The 13,653-nt window shown below is 37.3% G+C and overlaps 1 protein-coding gene across 1 annotated transcript in view; it reads left to right on the forward strand.

Moving 5' to 3' along the window:
• asic1b (acid-sensing (proton-gated) ion channel 1b) overlaps positions 1 to 13,653 on the forward strand; it is a 191,279-nt gene that overhangs the window by 98,881 nt on the left and 78,745 nt on the right. The window lies entirely within an intron of this gene.

Below are 13,653 nucleotides of genomic sequence, written 5' to 3' on the forward strand. Positions count from 1 at the left end.
GATTCGTATTTGTAAAACAAAACTGACAATTGGCCAGCATGAACTATATCTGACGCATAATCTGCCCATGGACTATTAGCATATCACAGCCAACATGCTTTTGCAGCTTGTTTGCTTACTGAGATGAGAGCAGCGTTTGCAACACAAAGATGACAAAGCTTTGACAAAGACGTGCCTGCAGGATACCACGTTGGACAGATTTGAGTTCAGATTTGTCACAGTATTTCCATATGAATCATCATTTCCAGCCTCCATTGACTCACACAAGCGCTCATGTATGCTAATGTTATTGTACCCTTGTTAGCTGTCGAGTTATTTACCTGAATGATTTGATTTGACGTCTAAAAGTTGATTTAGAAGTTCACATTGAGAGTAATTCCAGATTTTTTTTCTAGACTACTAGTGATGATAATACATTTTATTTGGAATCATCTTTCATTTCACTTAAGGTCACTTTACAAAGACACCAAGAAACATCAAATGAACAATTCAGATGTCATTTAGATGTATTTTCAACCAAATAAATATTCAAGAGTCACTCATTAGCCGGAGGTATAATGGCTCCATTTAGCATTTAAACAGTGGACTTTAATGTTCAGCAGAAGAAAAGAGATGGAGCTGAAAAGGCAGAGGCTTGCACTATCACCGTGCTAAATTACAGTCATTTCATTCAGAGAGGGTGGAAAGGGTTGGGCTGAATGGCGCTGCTAGACTGAATGCTAGCTTAGCCTCCTCAACCAGATTTTTGGTTTTTGCTTTGTTGGGTTTATATATTAGCTAACTGAACCCAGTTTCATGCTATAAAATCCTGCTTTCTCAGCACTGAGTCCTAATGAACCGAGACTCCCTGTGCAGAACGACCATGCTTTGTTTTTTTCCCCCATGAATTGATATCATCTAGTCAGGTGGCGTTCCAGAACATTTATCAAAGATGACTGGGGCGCCATACATTTATGCAAAGATTTACATGACTGCAGTCACATATACAATGCTTGGTGCAGTTAACACAAATTTTTGTGAGCTGAAAATAAAGAAAATCACTGACAAAAGTGTAAATACATGACCAGTTTTAGCCTCGTAGATCCATTATTCAGGAGAAGACAAACACAGTGTAAGGAGCTTACTAAACAGGCAAATGAAATACCAGCCGAATTAAAGTTGCAAGTAGTGCTGTCCTTATCAGTCTGATAGCAGAAGATATTTTCCCTCCCTAAGCTGTGTTTTCACCCTGCAACTTCTCTGCCTCTGATGCAAATATCATCTGGTTTGTAAATTGGGCATGGTGCTTTAATACCAAACTACTTAAATCTGTCACTGAACCTCCTCGGGACATTGTTTAATGACTGCCTCTTGTTGGTGCAGGCACCATGTGGGTTTTTTTCTGCCTCTACTGCTGTTTCTAATTCTTAGATTTGATTTTTTTTTCTCCCTCCCTTTTGCACTTCATAAGTAAATCCCCACATATTATTTTTTTATCTGTATTTCTCAAGTTAGTGAATGCAAAAACTGGAAAGTTGTGTTCACTTGAGTTATAGTCAAACACTGAGCACGGAGAAAATGCAACAGAAATGTCCATCGTCTGGATTAATGATCATACATTTGCAAATATTTCCCATGAAAGCTTCAAAATGAGATGGCAGGAGAAGAAAACTGGAAGCGAGGAGGAGATTACTCGAGCGTAACAAAATAGAAGTGACCTTCCATCATTCAGTTCGGGTCGAATTAACTTTCCCCACCTCTCTGATGTAAACGCCATAGATGCCTCAGCACAGCCCGGCTCTCATGTTTATTAATTTATTTGAGCGAGAGATGTGCTAAGTCATTGACCCTCTTTTAGTGCCTTGTGCTCCATCTGAGCATGGGAACGAAGAGGCTGTATTGATTTTGCCCTCCTCTAATCAGTCGGCAGGCCCTTATTTGGGATGTGAAAATGGTAAATCTCATACAGTGAGCTCCTGTCAGGACCTTTGCTGATCCTAATCTTTACTAGTTGATGGCTCCCTAATCTTTTCACCAACTACACGTCATGTAAACCCTGAGAAAGTAAATGCAAAAAATGAAAGATCACTTTAATTTATTGAGTACTGAAGGTTTTGATCACCGTTTAACAGTTATGATACCCACTACGTCTAGATTTAAAATGTAATTAACATGGTTTTTGTGGTATCCACTAATAATCACAATTAAAATAAATCCCTTCCATTTCTTTTAGAATGAAAACTCACAAGTGGTGATAGCAAATGATAAAGGTGAACATTATTAAAAATGCTCCGTTTATTTGCTTTATTTCCATCCATGGATCCTATATCCTTGAAACCTGTTTATTAAAAAACTGAGCCAGCATATGAAGCTTTTTCTCTCTTATAGTGGACCGAAAATAAGTCTTAATCATCTCCTGCAACCCAAAGAAAACACCTTTAGCTTATCCACAGTGAGGGAAGGCTCATTTTCTCCATCAGGCTTTAAACACAGATATGCTGAAAGTACATCTTGGAACAGATTTGGACTCTGCTCTTGAAACTGAAAGGCTTTTGTCATGTCTGTATAAAATAAACCTAAAAAGAACAGGAAATGGCTTCCTTTGCTGTGTGAATTTGAAAACCTCACATTGATGCAGAGCTTTTAAGTTTATTCTTAATGTGAAGACAATAATTTTAAGGCTGATTGTTGTACTGTTAATTTCATAAAACCACTAAGAATAGCAATTGAAAGCAACACTTTAAACAATTTTTTGGACATTGAAATAAGGAAGACATATATTTTACTAATTACTAGTGCTTCAAGTTTATTCAAGTTGAATTATTTGTTTTTTTTTTACATCATCAGATATTTCAGTCCATCGTCCATAAAGAAAAACCTGGTTTTCACTTACTTATTGGATCAGTAATCCTGGTAAAAAAAAAAAAAAAAAAAACCTTTTGCTTTACACTTTCTTCTTTAATTTTAATAAATGTTGCATGTTAACTCCTTTTTTATGTATAAAGATCAGAAATTATGCAGGATTCAACAAGATTTTTTTTTTTTAGAAAAGTTGTTTTTAGGCCTTGTCAAATGGACAAGTTAATTACTTAATTGGTCTTACTAGAAATCTTGTAGTCTGTAAGCATAAAATACACTGTTGTGTGTAGAAATCCAAAACGTACTGTAGTGGAGAAGCACACAACCTCCTAAATACATTCCTGGTAAATGTTATCTACAGATTTCTGGAGGTTCAGGGGTTCGGTTTGCTTTTTCTGAGTTCATACAGTAAAACAACAGTTTGTTCAATGAATAATGAATACATCAGCAAGGAAAATTCATACTTTTACCAGATATAAAATTCAGACACTCAGCAGAGTTGCAAGGAAAATGAAAAATGTTTTATTTAGTGGTTTCGTAAATAAAACCAAAACAAAACTGGCAGAGAAGAACGGACTGATCGTAGTGATTTCACAAAAGGAGCTGATAAGCCCAGATCTTTGAACTTTAACTACAATTTTTATTTATTTATTTTTAAACTATAAACGTATCTCTTGAAATGTGATGCTGCCATTTGAATATTAATGGCCAAGTTTTGAATTTGGAATCAGTATGACTGATAAAGGGAGAAACTCATAATAATGAAGATACTAATTTGACTCTGTCAGTGTAGTAAGACGCATTGTAATACCACTGTCATGATTTATATGAGAAGGAAGGAATCTTCCTCTATTTTCCTCTCTACTTTTATCACATAATTGGTTCCTTGCCTTGAATTTGACCTTATTTCTGATATTTTCACTCTGCATGTAAATTCAAAGTGTTCCTTCGTCGTCATTGTGCCAATACTTTAATTTTGTGTGACTACTTTTCTTGTAGTAACATTTTAAGAAGAAAGCATTCACAGGGATCACTTCTTCAAGGAAGTTCTATAGTAAAAAACATATTTTTTAAAAATTTAATGGACATTTCTTTCAGGATTATACTGAAATGGTCACAGATATGACCAGAAGGACTGTGTTTTTCTGTATGCCAAAACAAATTTATTGCACTCTTTTGGAAAAGAACAGATATTTTGGATTAAACAGATGTTATCAACTTTACCTCTGGAAAGAGTTACATACGTACATACAGGAAGGGAAACAAAAGAAATTTAAGAAGCTTTTGGCTTCATTTTATTTGTTAAAGATGTAAAACTCCTAGTGGAAGAAAATTAAATATAAGATTTGTGTGATCTATATAAATAATATTAATGAAATGTTTGGAAATTTGATTGGTCTTTATCTAAGAGCTTTTTTTGTCTTCTTGTGGTATTTTTACTTAACCGTTTGGTCATTTAATTCTGACCTTAATGTTAAGATAATATGTCTATTCATATACGGATATGTATTTGTAATTGGAATCCATACAAACTTATAATTGCACCTTCTACTATTATTAAAAGCAAAACAAATGTATTAATGATTCCTCAAATAAATTTTTTTTTTTTTTAAGTCTTCTCCACTACTGTGGGAATTTATTTACCTTTTGCAATAGGATGGATGGACAGATGGCACAAACTATCCATATTTCTGACATTTTTAACTTCAAGTCAAAGATTCAATATAGCCAGCTTAGCAAATGAACAACATCCAATCGTGTTTCAAACAGTGATAAGTAGGTCCCTGTGAGAGCTGGCTGTCATAGGTACTGCAAATAAATCGAGGTACTCTAAATAATCTAGTTATAAAATCCCCCTTGGAGCGTTTGTCATCTTATCTCACATGACAAATAGATTCAGGCTCAGGCATCCGGCTCCCAGCCTCTGCCTCTCCCACTGTTTCAGCTATGTCAATGTTTTGCTTTTATTTCACCATCCCTTGATCAGCTCCACCCTTTCTCCGATGAACGCTGAAGTGAGATGAACAAGGTGCTTCCAGTCATAAGTTTATGTGTAGTTTTCTGTCGGCAGACAGCAGCAGGCTGTGGCCTCAGCTGGTAGTCCATTATCCGCAGAAATATGGCGGCAGGACAAGAGAAAATGTGTGATGTTTGGAAGGATTTTCTTTTAGCAGTGATAAAGTAGCTTTCAAACATGTTGGGGCTAATGTTTTTGGTAATGAGTGAAAACGCTTCACTGAAAACTTTGACTGCCTTCATAATGTGCGTGTGTGTGTGTGTGTGTGTGTGTGTATGCTCACATCTAACGGTGTGCTGATTGTGTTTGTGTCCAACTCTGACATGTTCCTCATTATCTGTTTTTTTTTTATTTGCCCTTCGGCCTTGATTAAAGCAAATATGTGTGTTCTAGCTGAGCAGTGCTGGTGGCAGGTTTTAGCTGCCGACTCCAGCAGCTAAGGTTAATGGTATTTTGTTATCATGACTGTTGTAAGTGGCCATATGATAAAGGTGCTTAAAATCTCTGCTTACCCTCAATTTCTTCAACTTCTTTGTTTACTTTGGGTGATGAATAAAAAACAATGAAAGTGGAAGTGAATACTAACAACAAGATAAAGACAATTACATGCAATTCGCCTGTTGGTTTGGGTTTTCTATTGTTAAGTAGTCAGTTATTCAGTTTCATTTGAAATTTAAAAAATACTTTGCTAATTCCAGTATTAAATTAAATGTTGTAAGTTATTTATGCCAATAACTTTTGACAGGAAGGCTCTCCTACAATAGTCTCCAGAGGTTACACAGAAGAAGCACAATGGAATAATGATAACACTACCTATCTCACCTGCCCACACTTACTCTTTCATGATTCAAGACATGTTTCGCTTTTGTTAGTTTTATACTAAAATGGTGCATTTAAAACTTAAGCACACACACTGCACAATATGCAGGCAAGGGCAGGAATAAGAACTGGACAGAAAATATGTGAAAGAGCAGCCAAGATCCACAGAAAAACTTTAAAAGACCTTCAGAACAATTTACATCCTTGGAAAGCAAAGTGTAAATGAATTAGGGTTTGTTTAAAAAAAGCCCAGTTTGTCTATGAAGTCTACAAAAAATGTGTCTTGTGCTTCAGCTCCTTTGGCTTTTAACCTTTGGATAAACAGGAGGTATTTTGCTAAAGTTTTTCCCGAGAAATACAGAAGCTTTCAAAGTTGGTGTTTCATCAAAAGTTAACAGATGCTGCATGACATGAACAAACATGCCCACGAAATATACTCAAATATATTCATCAGTCATTACAAATACAGAAAGCTTCATCTGAAGCTTTTACAAAATACAAACTTATCTTTTTGATACCTAAACCTTTTATCGACTGGATCAATTAAGGAGGGTAAGATGACCTCACATAAAACCTTTGAAACATTTACGGTTGATTAAATGTATTGAGTTCAAATTGGCAGACACTGCGATACTAATCTCAGCCAATAAAACTGATTCTAAAAGGACATGTTGAAGTAGTAAGGAACACTCAGTAGTAACAAGTAACTTTTTCAAAAATAAAAAAACTCTTTGAGTTAGTGTGGCTGTAGGATGAAAAATACAAACCACTCTGGAGACTGGAAACACAAGCACCACTTTAGCCAAAGTTCTGAAATCAGGGAACATTTTTCCAATTGATGTGATCAGAAGTCGTCAAGACTCTCTGAACAGGTGATTTCATGAGTCGTTTTAGCAATAGGAAATCCTGCAGCAGTGATTCAGCTTTTCTGTTGTAAGTTGTTTGAATGTTTTCTGAACAGATTGTTGTTGAAAATGAGAATTTATTCTCAATCAACATATCTGGTTAAATAAAGGTTAAATAAAAAAAAAAAAGCTGCACCAGACGTTCTCCAAGGCCTTCTGTCCATAACTCTTTAATGCACTTTAATGCGAATAGATGCTCCAGATCAGAGATGTTCCACAAATAAAATGTTTTTTAAAAATTTTTTATCAAAGTTGCAAATGTCTGCCTCCAGTGTGTGAATAGCAATCTGTCTAAATGTTGAATAGTCTTCTGATTTTCCTATCACTGTTTAAAAAAACGGTTCAAAGACAGAAAATGTTTTGTTCATGCGACTCCTGGTCCTGATTAAAACATTCATAATGTTATCGGATCATCCAAACTTTTTTTTTTGTTAGTTTTTTTTGTTCTCAAATTACTTAACTGGAGATTAAATTACACATTGTAGACCAAATGTTCCAAATCCAAGCCACAAAAATAGAACTTCAAGATAAAAGTTGTGGGCTTAAATATTATTTAATCAGCCAAATTAAATCACTTTTTATTTAAATATTGCTAAATATTACATCAATGTGAAAAGATATTCAATATAATTTAATCTTAAGAAGCACAAACAGAATGCAGAAAAGGCTATGATATGTAACAGTTTGTCAATATATAGTTTTATTAATGCATTCTGCCCATGATATTGATGTGGCCCGAAATGAAAATGAGTTTGACACCTCTGGTCTAGAGTGTCAAATGGAGCCAGTGGTTATGGAGCGTTATTGCAAGCCAGGTATGCAATAATGGAATGAGGACATCAATTTCAGTATGATATTTGTTCTGCAACTGATGAAAATTACTCTGAGAAGAGTCACTATTCTACAATATACAAAAAATGCCACAATCATCACGTTATTCTGGGAGGGATATACACCGCTGTCAGACAGAGACTTTATGTCTGAGCTGGGAAAAGCCTCAGTAAATCTACTAATATGAATCTAAATGTAAGATGATGGTGAAAACCCCCCAAAGGATCTGTCCTACTGACTATTAAAAGGGCTTGGAGCAGATTGATTAAGTGTCAGCATCTGGAGAAAGATTGCACAGTATGTGTTGGTATTTATGAACTGATGCTAATCGAGGTTTTAAATGCAAGCTCAGAATCATGGGTCCTAGTTTTAGGATTGCTTGTGTGATTATGAGACCTAGTTGATGAAAGGGCTTTATAAAAATTGCACATTTTAGCAGTTCTACTCGGTTTCTCTTGACACTTACACCATTCAGTGACTTAGTGATTCAGTTCATTGATATAGGAGAGAAATTATAGGAGAAAAAATCTGGAGGAATCAAATACAGGTCAACTAAAGGTGGGCTCTGATAAGTGGGAAAGAAAGTCAAAGGAAGGATGAGGGCCTCACTGTTGGGGTAATGGCTTAGTCCAAGAGATAAACACATTCAAAAGGCTGCTGACACGGCTGTGTAATGCAGCAGGGCAGAACCAATCACAGAGCTTTTATTCTTCCTCTGACCCAGCTCTGTTTACATTTGGAACGTCAATCATACCTGACAGGAAGAGGAGCTCCTCCTGCTCCCGACTGCGTTCAGAGCAGGCCTTTGCTTTTATGGATTTTATCGATCGGAAAACCAAGCGTATCATGTCTCCACTGATTCCTGCTGTCTATCACTGCTGGGACGCGGTCCCTAACATCCGTGCAGCACTAATTGCACTGACCTTAAAAAAACATTGACGTATTTGTGTGTTATTCAGTCTGTTTACTTTTTTTAAACACAAGATGCACTCATCAGGCTGCGAACTGCTTGTTCTCATCAGCTACCTTCGACCACATAGTGTGAATTTCAAGTGTGTCATAAATATCAGCACCACTTGAGATTCAGCATCCATCACCTCCTGCAGCTCGCCTGCATATGAACAAATATTTGAAGTCGTCTTTGACTTTGATTTGCATCACAATTAAATCCTTCTAAAACATTCCCTGCTGGCCAGAAAAAGGTTTCCCATCCACCAGTTCGATGCACTGGTTTCCAGTGAGAAACCTATTTGTTTTTTCAAATTTTCCCAAGTTATTTTATTATTGTTCACTATGGAATCTTTTTAACCTAAAACTATTATCAAAAACTAATTTAGATGACTCTACAATTTATGTAGATTTCTTTTAACTTTGAAATAAACCTGAAATAAATTTTAAAACTGTTCAGTATAAAACTGATTAAAAATGTGTCTTGATTTTCTTCAGTGAATAAAGTAGCATAAGCAGCCAGAACCATTGGCTGGGACAATAGATGTAACAAACAGTCAGCTTTTTTAAATGATGTTTTGATATTTTGGGAACCTATTGTACCAGCTGTACCTGAATGCAGCATGCGCAGCTGTTGGGAAAATCCCCTCTTTATAAGATGTATGGCGTTTGGGCTGATTAGATACTACAGGCAGCAATTTGGGCTGGCTGACTTTTCTGCAGTATCAGTGATATTAACGTTCAGCTAGATTTTAGAAGATGTTTCAGCTGAGTAAATCAGTTCTCATTTTCGAAAAAGCGCTATCAGAACGTTTTGTTTCAGGCCAACTTTCTTTCCTCCTTTCTTTTGTTTTGTTTTGCTGTGGACATTGTTTTCCACACATAAACATTCTGCATGTTTTAAGGCAGTGGTTCCCAATGTGCCCCCTAGGGGGCAAGAAGCGGTATGGATGAATGCAAAAAAAAAAAAAAACACACACAAAAAAAACAGTTGCACAAAAGTGTTTCACTGTAAAGATGGTTTGTAGTTTGTTTTGTTGCAACCTGAAGTGTGAAATAAACTTCAGTGGAGTTTGAAAACAAAATGTGTGTATAGGTTTATGTCTGGTTGAACGATGTGTGTGACCAGTTTATTTTTTTTCCCTTTTTGTGGGGGATTTTATTGTAACCCACAGGGGGGCCCAGTAAATCTTTGGGAACCACTGTTTTAAGGTATTAACCAGTGCTGTATCTGTTCAGTCAATGTACCATGACACCTGTAGTACTTTGATAACATTAGCAGCATTTCCATTACAAATGTGCACAAATCATAATCAACATTCTGTTAATGTTGAAAAGATACAATTTCTCAATTGCAATGGTTCTATTCAATAAGAAATAAAATTTTAATTGCATGTGAATAAACTTGTTCACACAATAACTGATCAAAAATCATGACAGAGACAGACGTAATTCAGGTTTTGACCTGAAGCTCAAAACATTGTCCTGAGCCGTATGCAACGAAATTTCGTTCTGTATACACCCTGTGCATGCAAAATGACAATAACGTCAGTCTAAGTCTAAGTCTAATTAGGTATATTAGATATATTTAGAACACAGCCATCTTTCAGTGATCAGGGGAGACGTTGGCATCTTATTCAGCCGTTGAATAATAGATGGATGGAACCAAACTTCCAGGATGTGAACTCAAGAGGAAGGGCTTGGAGCAGTCTAGTTTGATCAGATGGATTATTTGAATGAGAGGAAAAACCAAGAAATTAATCCGAATGTTACAAGCCAAAAAACCTTAAAAAAAAAAAAAAAGCCAGATTGGAGTTCACCAATATTCATATTGACAATCCCCAAAGTTTCTGGGAAAATATTCCTCCCATTAATGAGACAAAATTGCAGCGTTTTGCTGCATCTGGTATGAGGAACATTGAGTCTCTGCAGGGGAAAGTGAAGTCTTGAGACTATCAAGACTTCCTGGAGAGAAACATACACTCCAGTGTCAGAAAGCTGAGCTGATCCTCCAACTTGATGACCTGGCTGAAAGCATGTACGAATGCCTGAAAGTTTTTTTAAAAAATCATTCTTAAATGATTAATGAACTTGAAGATGTGAAACTTCAAGTGTGGAGGTGACACACTTCAAACCTGAGACAGCTGGTTCAGTTTCCACAGGAAGACTTGACCAAACTACCTGTTAGCAAATGTAGATGTCACAAAATTAAGCTAAATGTTTGTATATTGTTTTCTTTGTGTTCTCATTTGATTAATTGCATTCCATATTCAACTGAATCAATAATCAAAAGCAGAGTTAGATTCTTATTTAAAAAATGCAGGACCACTAAAAAGGGTTGTTTTTTATAGTAGCAGGGCACCAACAATTGTGTTTGAGTCTGTTTTTCTGTCTAGTACCAGGATGCCCTCCTGAGACTTGTCAAAGCACAACTCCGCTTTTATTGCTCCCTGTCAGAAGGTCAATTCCATCTCGTTATGTCATCCATATTGTTCTCCGGGTCATGGAGTCGTGTCTCACCTCTGCAGTGTTTAAAATGAGAAATGTGTTGTTAGGCAACAACATCTCAGCTAAATAATCAGGTCATTGTTCGCTTCCCGTTGTTTCCGCTCAGCAGGAGATGTTTTCTGAGAATGACGCTCAGATAGCAGCAGCTTCTCTTCCAAGGCGAACATGAAAAACTGTCGGAGTTTAATTTCAGTTGGTCTCTTCCTCAACCTACCTTCCCATCTTTTGGGAATGGGGTGGCTCAGAGTCTTGTTTTTCCCCACAGAAAATCCCACAAATGATTTGAGAACATGAATGATGGACAATTGATTGAACACTGCCTCCAAGCTAGTAATATCCCTGCCTGGTGTGTGGGCTCTGTTTTTGGTGACATTTTCTTTTTTCCTCATCTCTAACTCAAACTTATCAGATTTAGGAGGAAAACACAGAATTGGCCTCAAAGTCTGTTTACATGGATATTCTCTTTTTTGTTTGTTTTTGTTGTGTGTGTGTGTGTGCGTGCGCGAGTGTGTGTGTGTGTGTGTGCTACCGCAAGCATGTTCTGAATAATGGGCTTTGTGCATCCTCTCTTGCTGACGGCCTGGATGTATCCATGGCAACGGCAGGTCGATCTGGGCTGTAAACGGAGCTGGTGAGAGGGACTTGAAAGGGAGCGTTAAAGCTCTCCTCTCATCTGCCCCGTGCTCCTCTCTGACCATGGCGAAACGCACGCGGCCTCGGTGAAATCTCGGCCTCGGGGGTGCGAGCCGTGGCTGTGACCGATGGCTGCAGTCTAACGCAGCACTGCCACCTTTTGACCCAATGCAAAAGTGTTTGGAGAGGTTTATTTGTGGTTCTTGTTCAAGAACGCTAAAAATCAATCAGTTCAAGATGGTTTCCTTTTCTGTTTGTGGCGAGCGTTTTAGTTTAGAAAGGTGTTTAATGAAAACAAGAAGAATTTAGATTTTAAGAATTGATAGTTCCTTACTTTCAGTGTAGAAGCTATTTTAATCTTTTCACGTTAATTACTGGGACATGCATCTTTTTGTTTGAAAGGCTTGGATAATTTTGTTTTGGTTGAAAAGCCCACATCTGATTGCTGGGTCCCAAGTAATCAAAGTTTAGCAATTATAACGTTTTTTCTATAGTTCATAAGTTTTACTCTATACTAAGGTTTTTATTAGTTCGTTTGATATCAATTGTTTTATTTCAGTCAAAACCTTCAAATGCAAAACCATAGGAATTGTTTTCCAACCTGAGGGAAGGCTGCAGGATTAGATGGCTCGCTGTTGCCCCCTTGTGGGTAACAACCTGTAAGTGGCAGAAGAGTGAGAATGAAAGTTGAGAGACAAGAAAAACATACTGAAACATGCAAACATGCTGAAAAACATACTTTTTGTTGTCATAGATGCCAAAATAAACATGTTTGTAACAGCCTTGTGTACTAATCAATCTCTGCTTACATTGTAAGTAAGATATTGTCGGAAATCTGAAACGGACGGACTCAGAGGGCCGCTGAACTGTGGATTTTTCAACTCTCTGCTTTGTGAAACATCCAGGCCACTGAAGAAATGTGTTAATATTCATGCAGCTGAGGCCCTGGGGCTGTGACCTTCTTGTTAAGTCAGGACAGATGCTGAAGGCTATCTACTGATCACTAATACATAAGCAGGCCACCAGGTTGGCGAGCGAGCGCCAAGATATGAGATGATTAAGCCCAATCGTCCACTGTTGTGTTTGCTCTGTGACAAACAGCCTTCACAGCTGCAGCTAAACACATATTGACTAAAGCTGCAGCCATTCACACACTCTCATGATATCATCACCCCCCTCTAGACAGACCGTGGTTTAAAAGATTAACAAAGTATAATGTGTTTTGTATTGGACTTATGGGTTTAATATGGCTGATTCTTTGAGGTATCATATGCCATCATTAGGTTTTATTGTAAAGGGGGCAGCTTTCCCTTTATTCGCGTCTAGCATTTCATCTTCTACCACCATCGTGTTGCTGAAAATAATCCGTACCTTGTCTAATGGCACAGGATCAATACAGATGGATAAGTCTCGTAAGTTTCCTTTTCATAACCCAGTCAGCACCAGCACCTCTGGGAATCTGCATTTATCACCATATTCAATCATGCGAGGATCCATTTAAGATGTTTTCTTCTCCACTGCTTGTACATATTTGCTTTCAGTTAATCTGTTTTGCACAGAAGTGCTCGCAGCGATGTTGGGGTTATGTAATTTCAGCTAGATCTGAGGGTAAAATGAGCCATTAGATTCGAATAACATCGAGCAAATGAAACTGCTGATTAAATTCTTTGACTTTTCTCCATGCGGTTTGCTGCCTAATAGCTTTGCTCATGACTGGCCATCATGCTTGAACTTAATGCTCCTATTTCCAGGATTGCCTTAAAGTTTATTACAAGATCAAGCCCTTACAGTAAAAACATCTCCGTTCGTTTTTTCTTTTTGCACATTCAAATGTGGCTGATTTGTTCTGTAATGTCAGAGCATCACATGGATCTGATTACACAACTATGCTGAGATGAATGCAGACAGTCCGAACATTAAAATCAGCAGAAATTTAGAAGCCTCTTTAGTGCTTCTGTAGCTCTAAAGTCAGACTCATACCTCTGCGTCAAGCCTTTTTTTTCTGGTAAATGGTGAAACTCTGCCCCAGCTCGATGACCTGTAGCTGGGCCTGATGGGAATATTATGTGTCGTACACAGCACTGCTGTCTCCTTTTCTTTCCCGTCTTCCTCCTTCTCCCCCTCCTTTTCTTCTATTTTTCTTCTTCCCTCTTT

This window comes from Xiphophorus couchianus, chromosome 20 (assembly GCF_001444195.1).
Source record: "Xiphophorus couchianus chromosome 20, X_couchianus-1.0, whole genome shotgun sequence".
Lineage (NCBI taxonomy): Eukaryota > Metazoa > Chordata > Actinopteri > Cyprinodontiformes > Poeciliidae > Xiphophorus > Xiphophorus couchianus.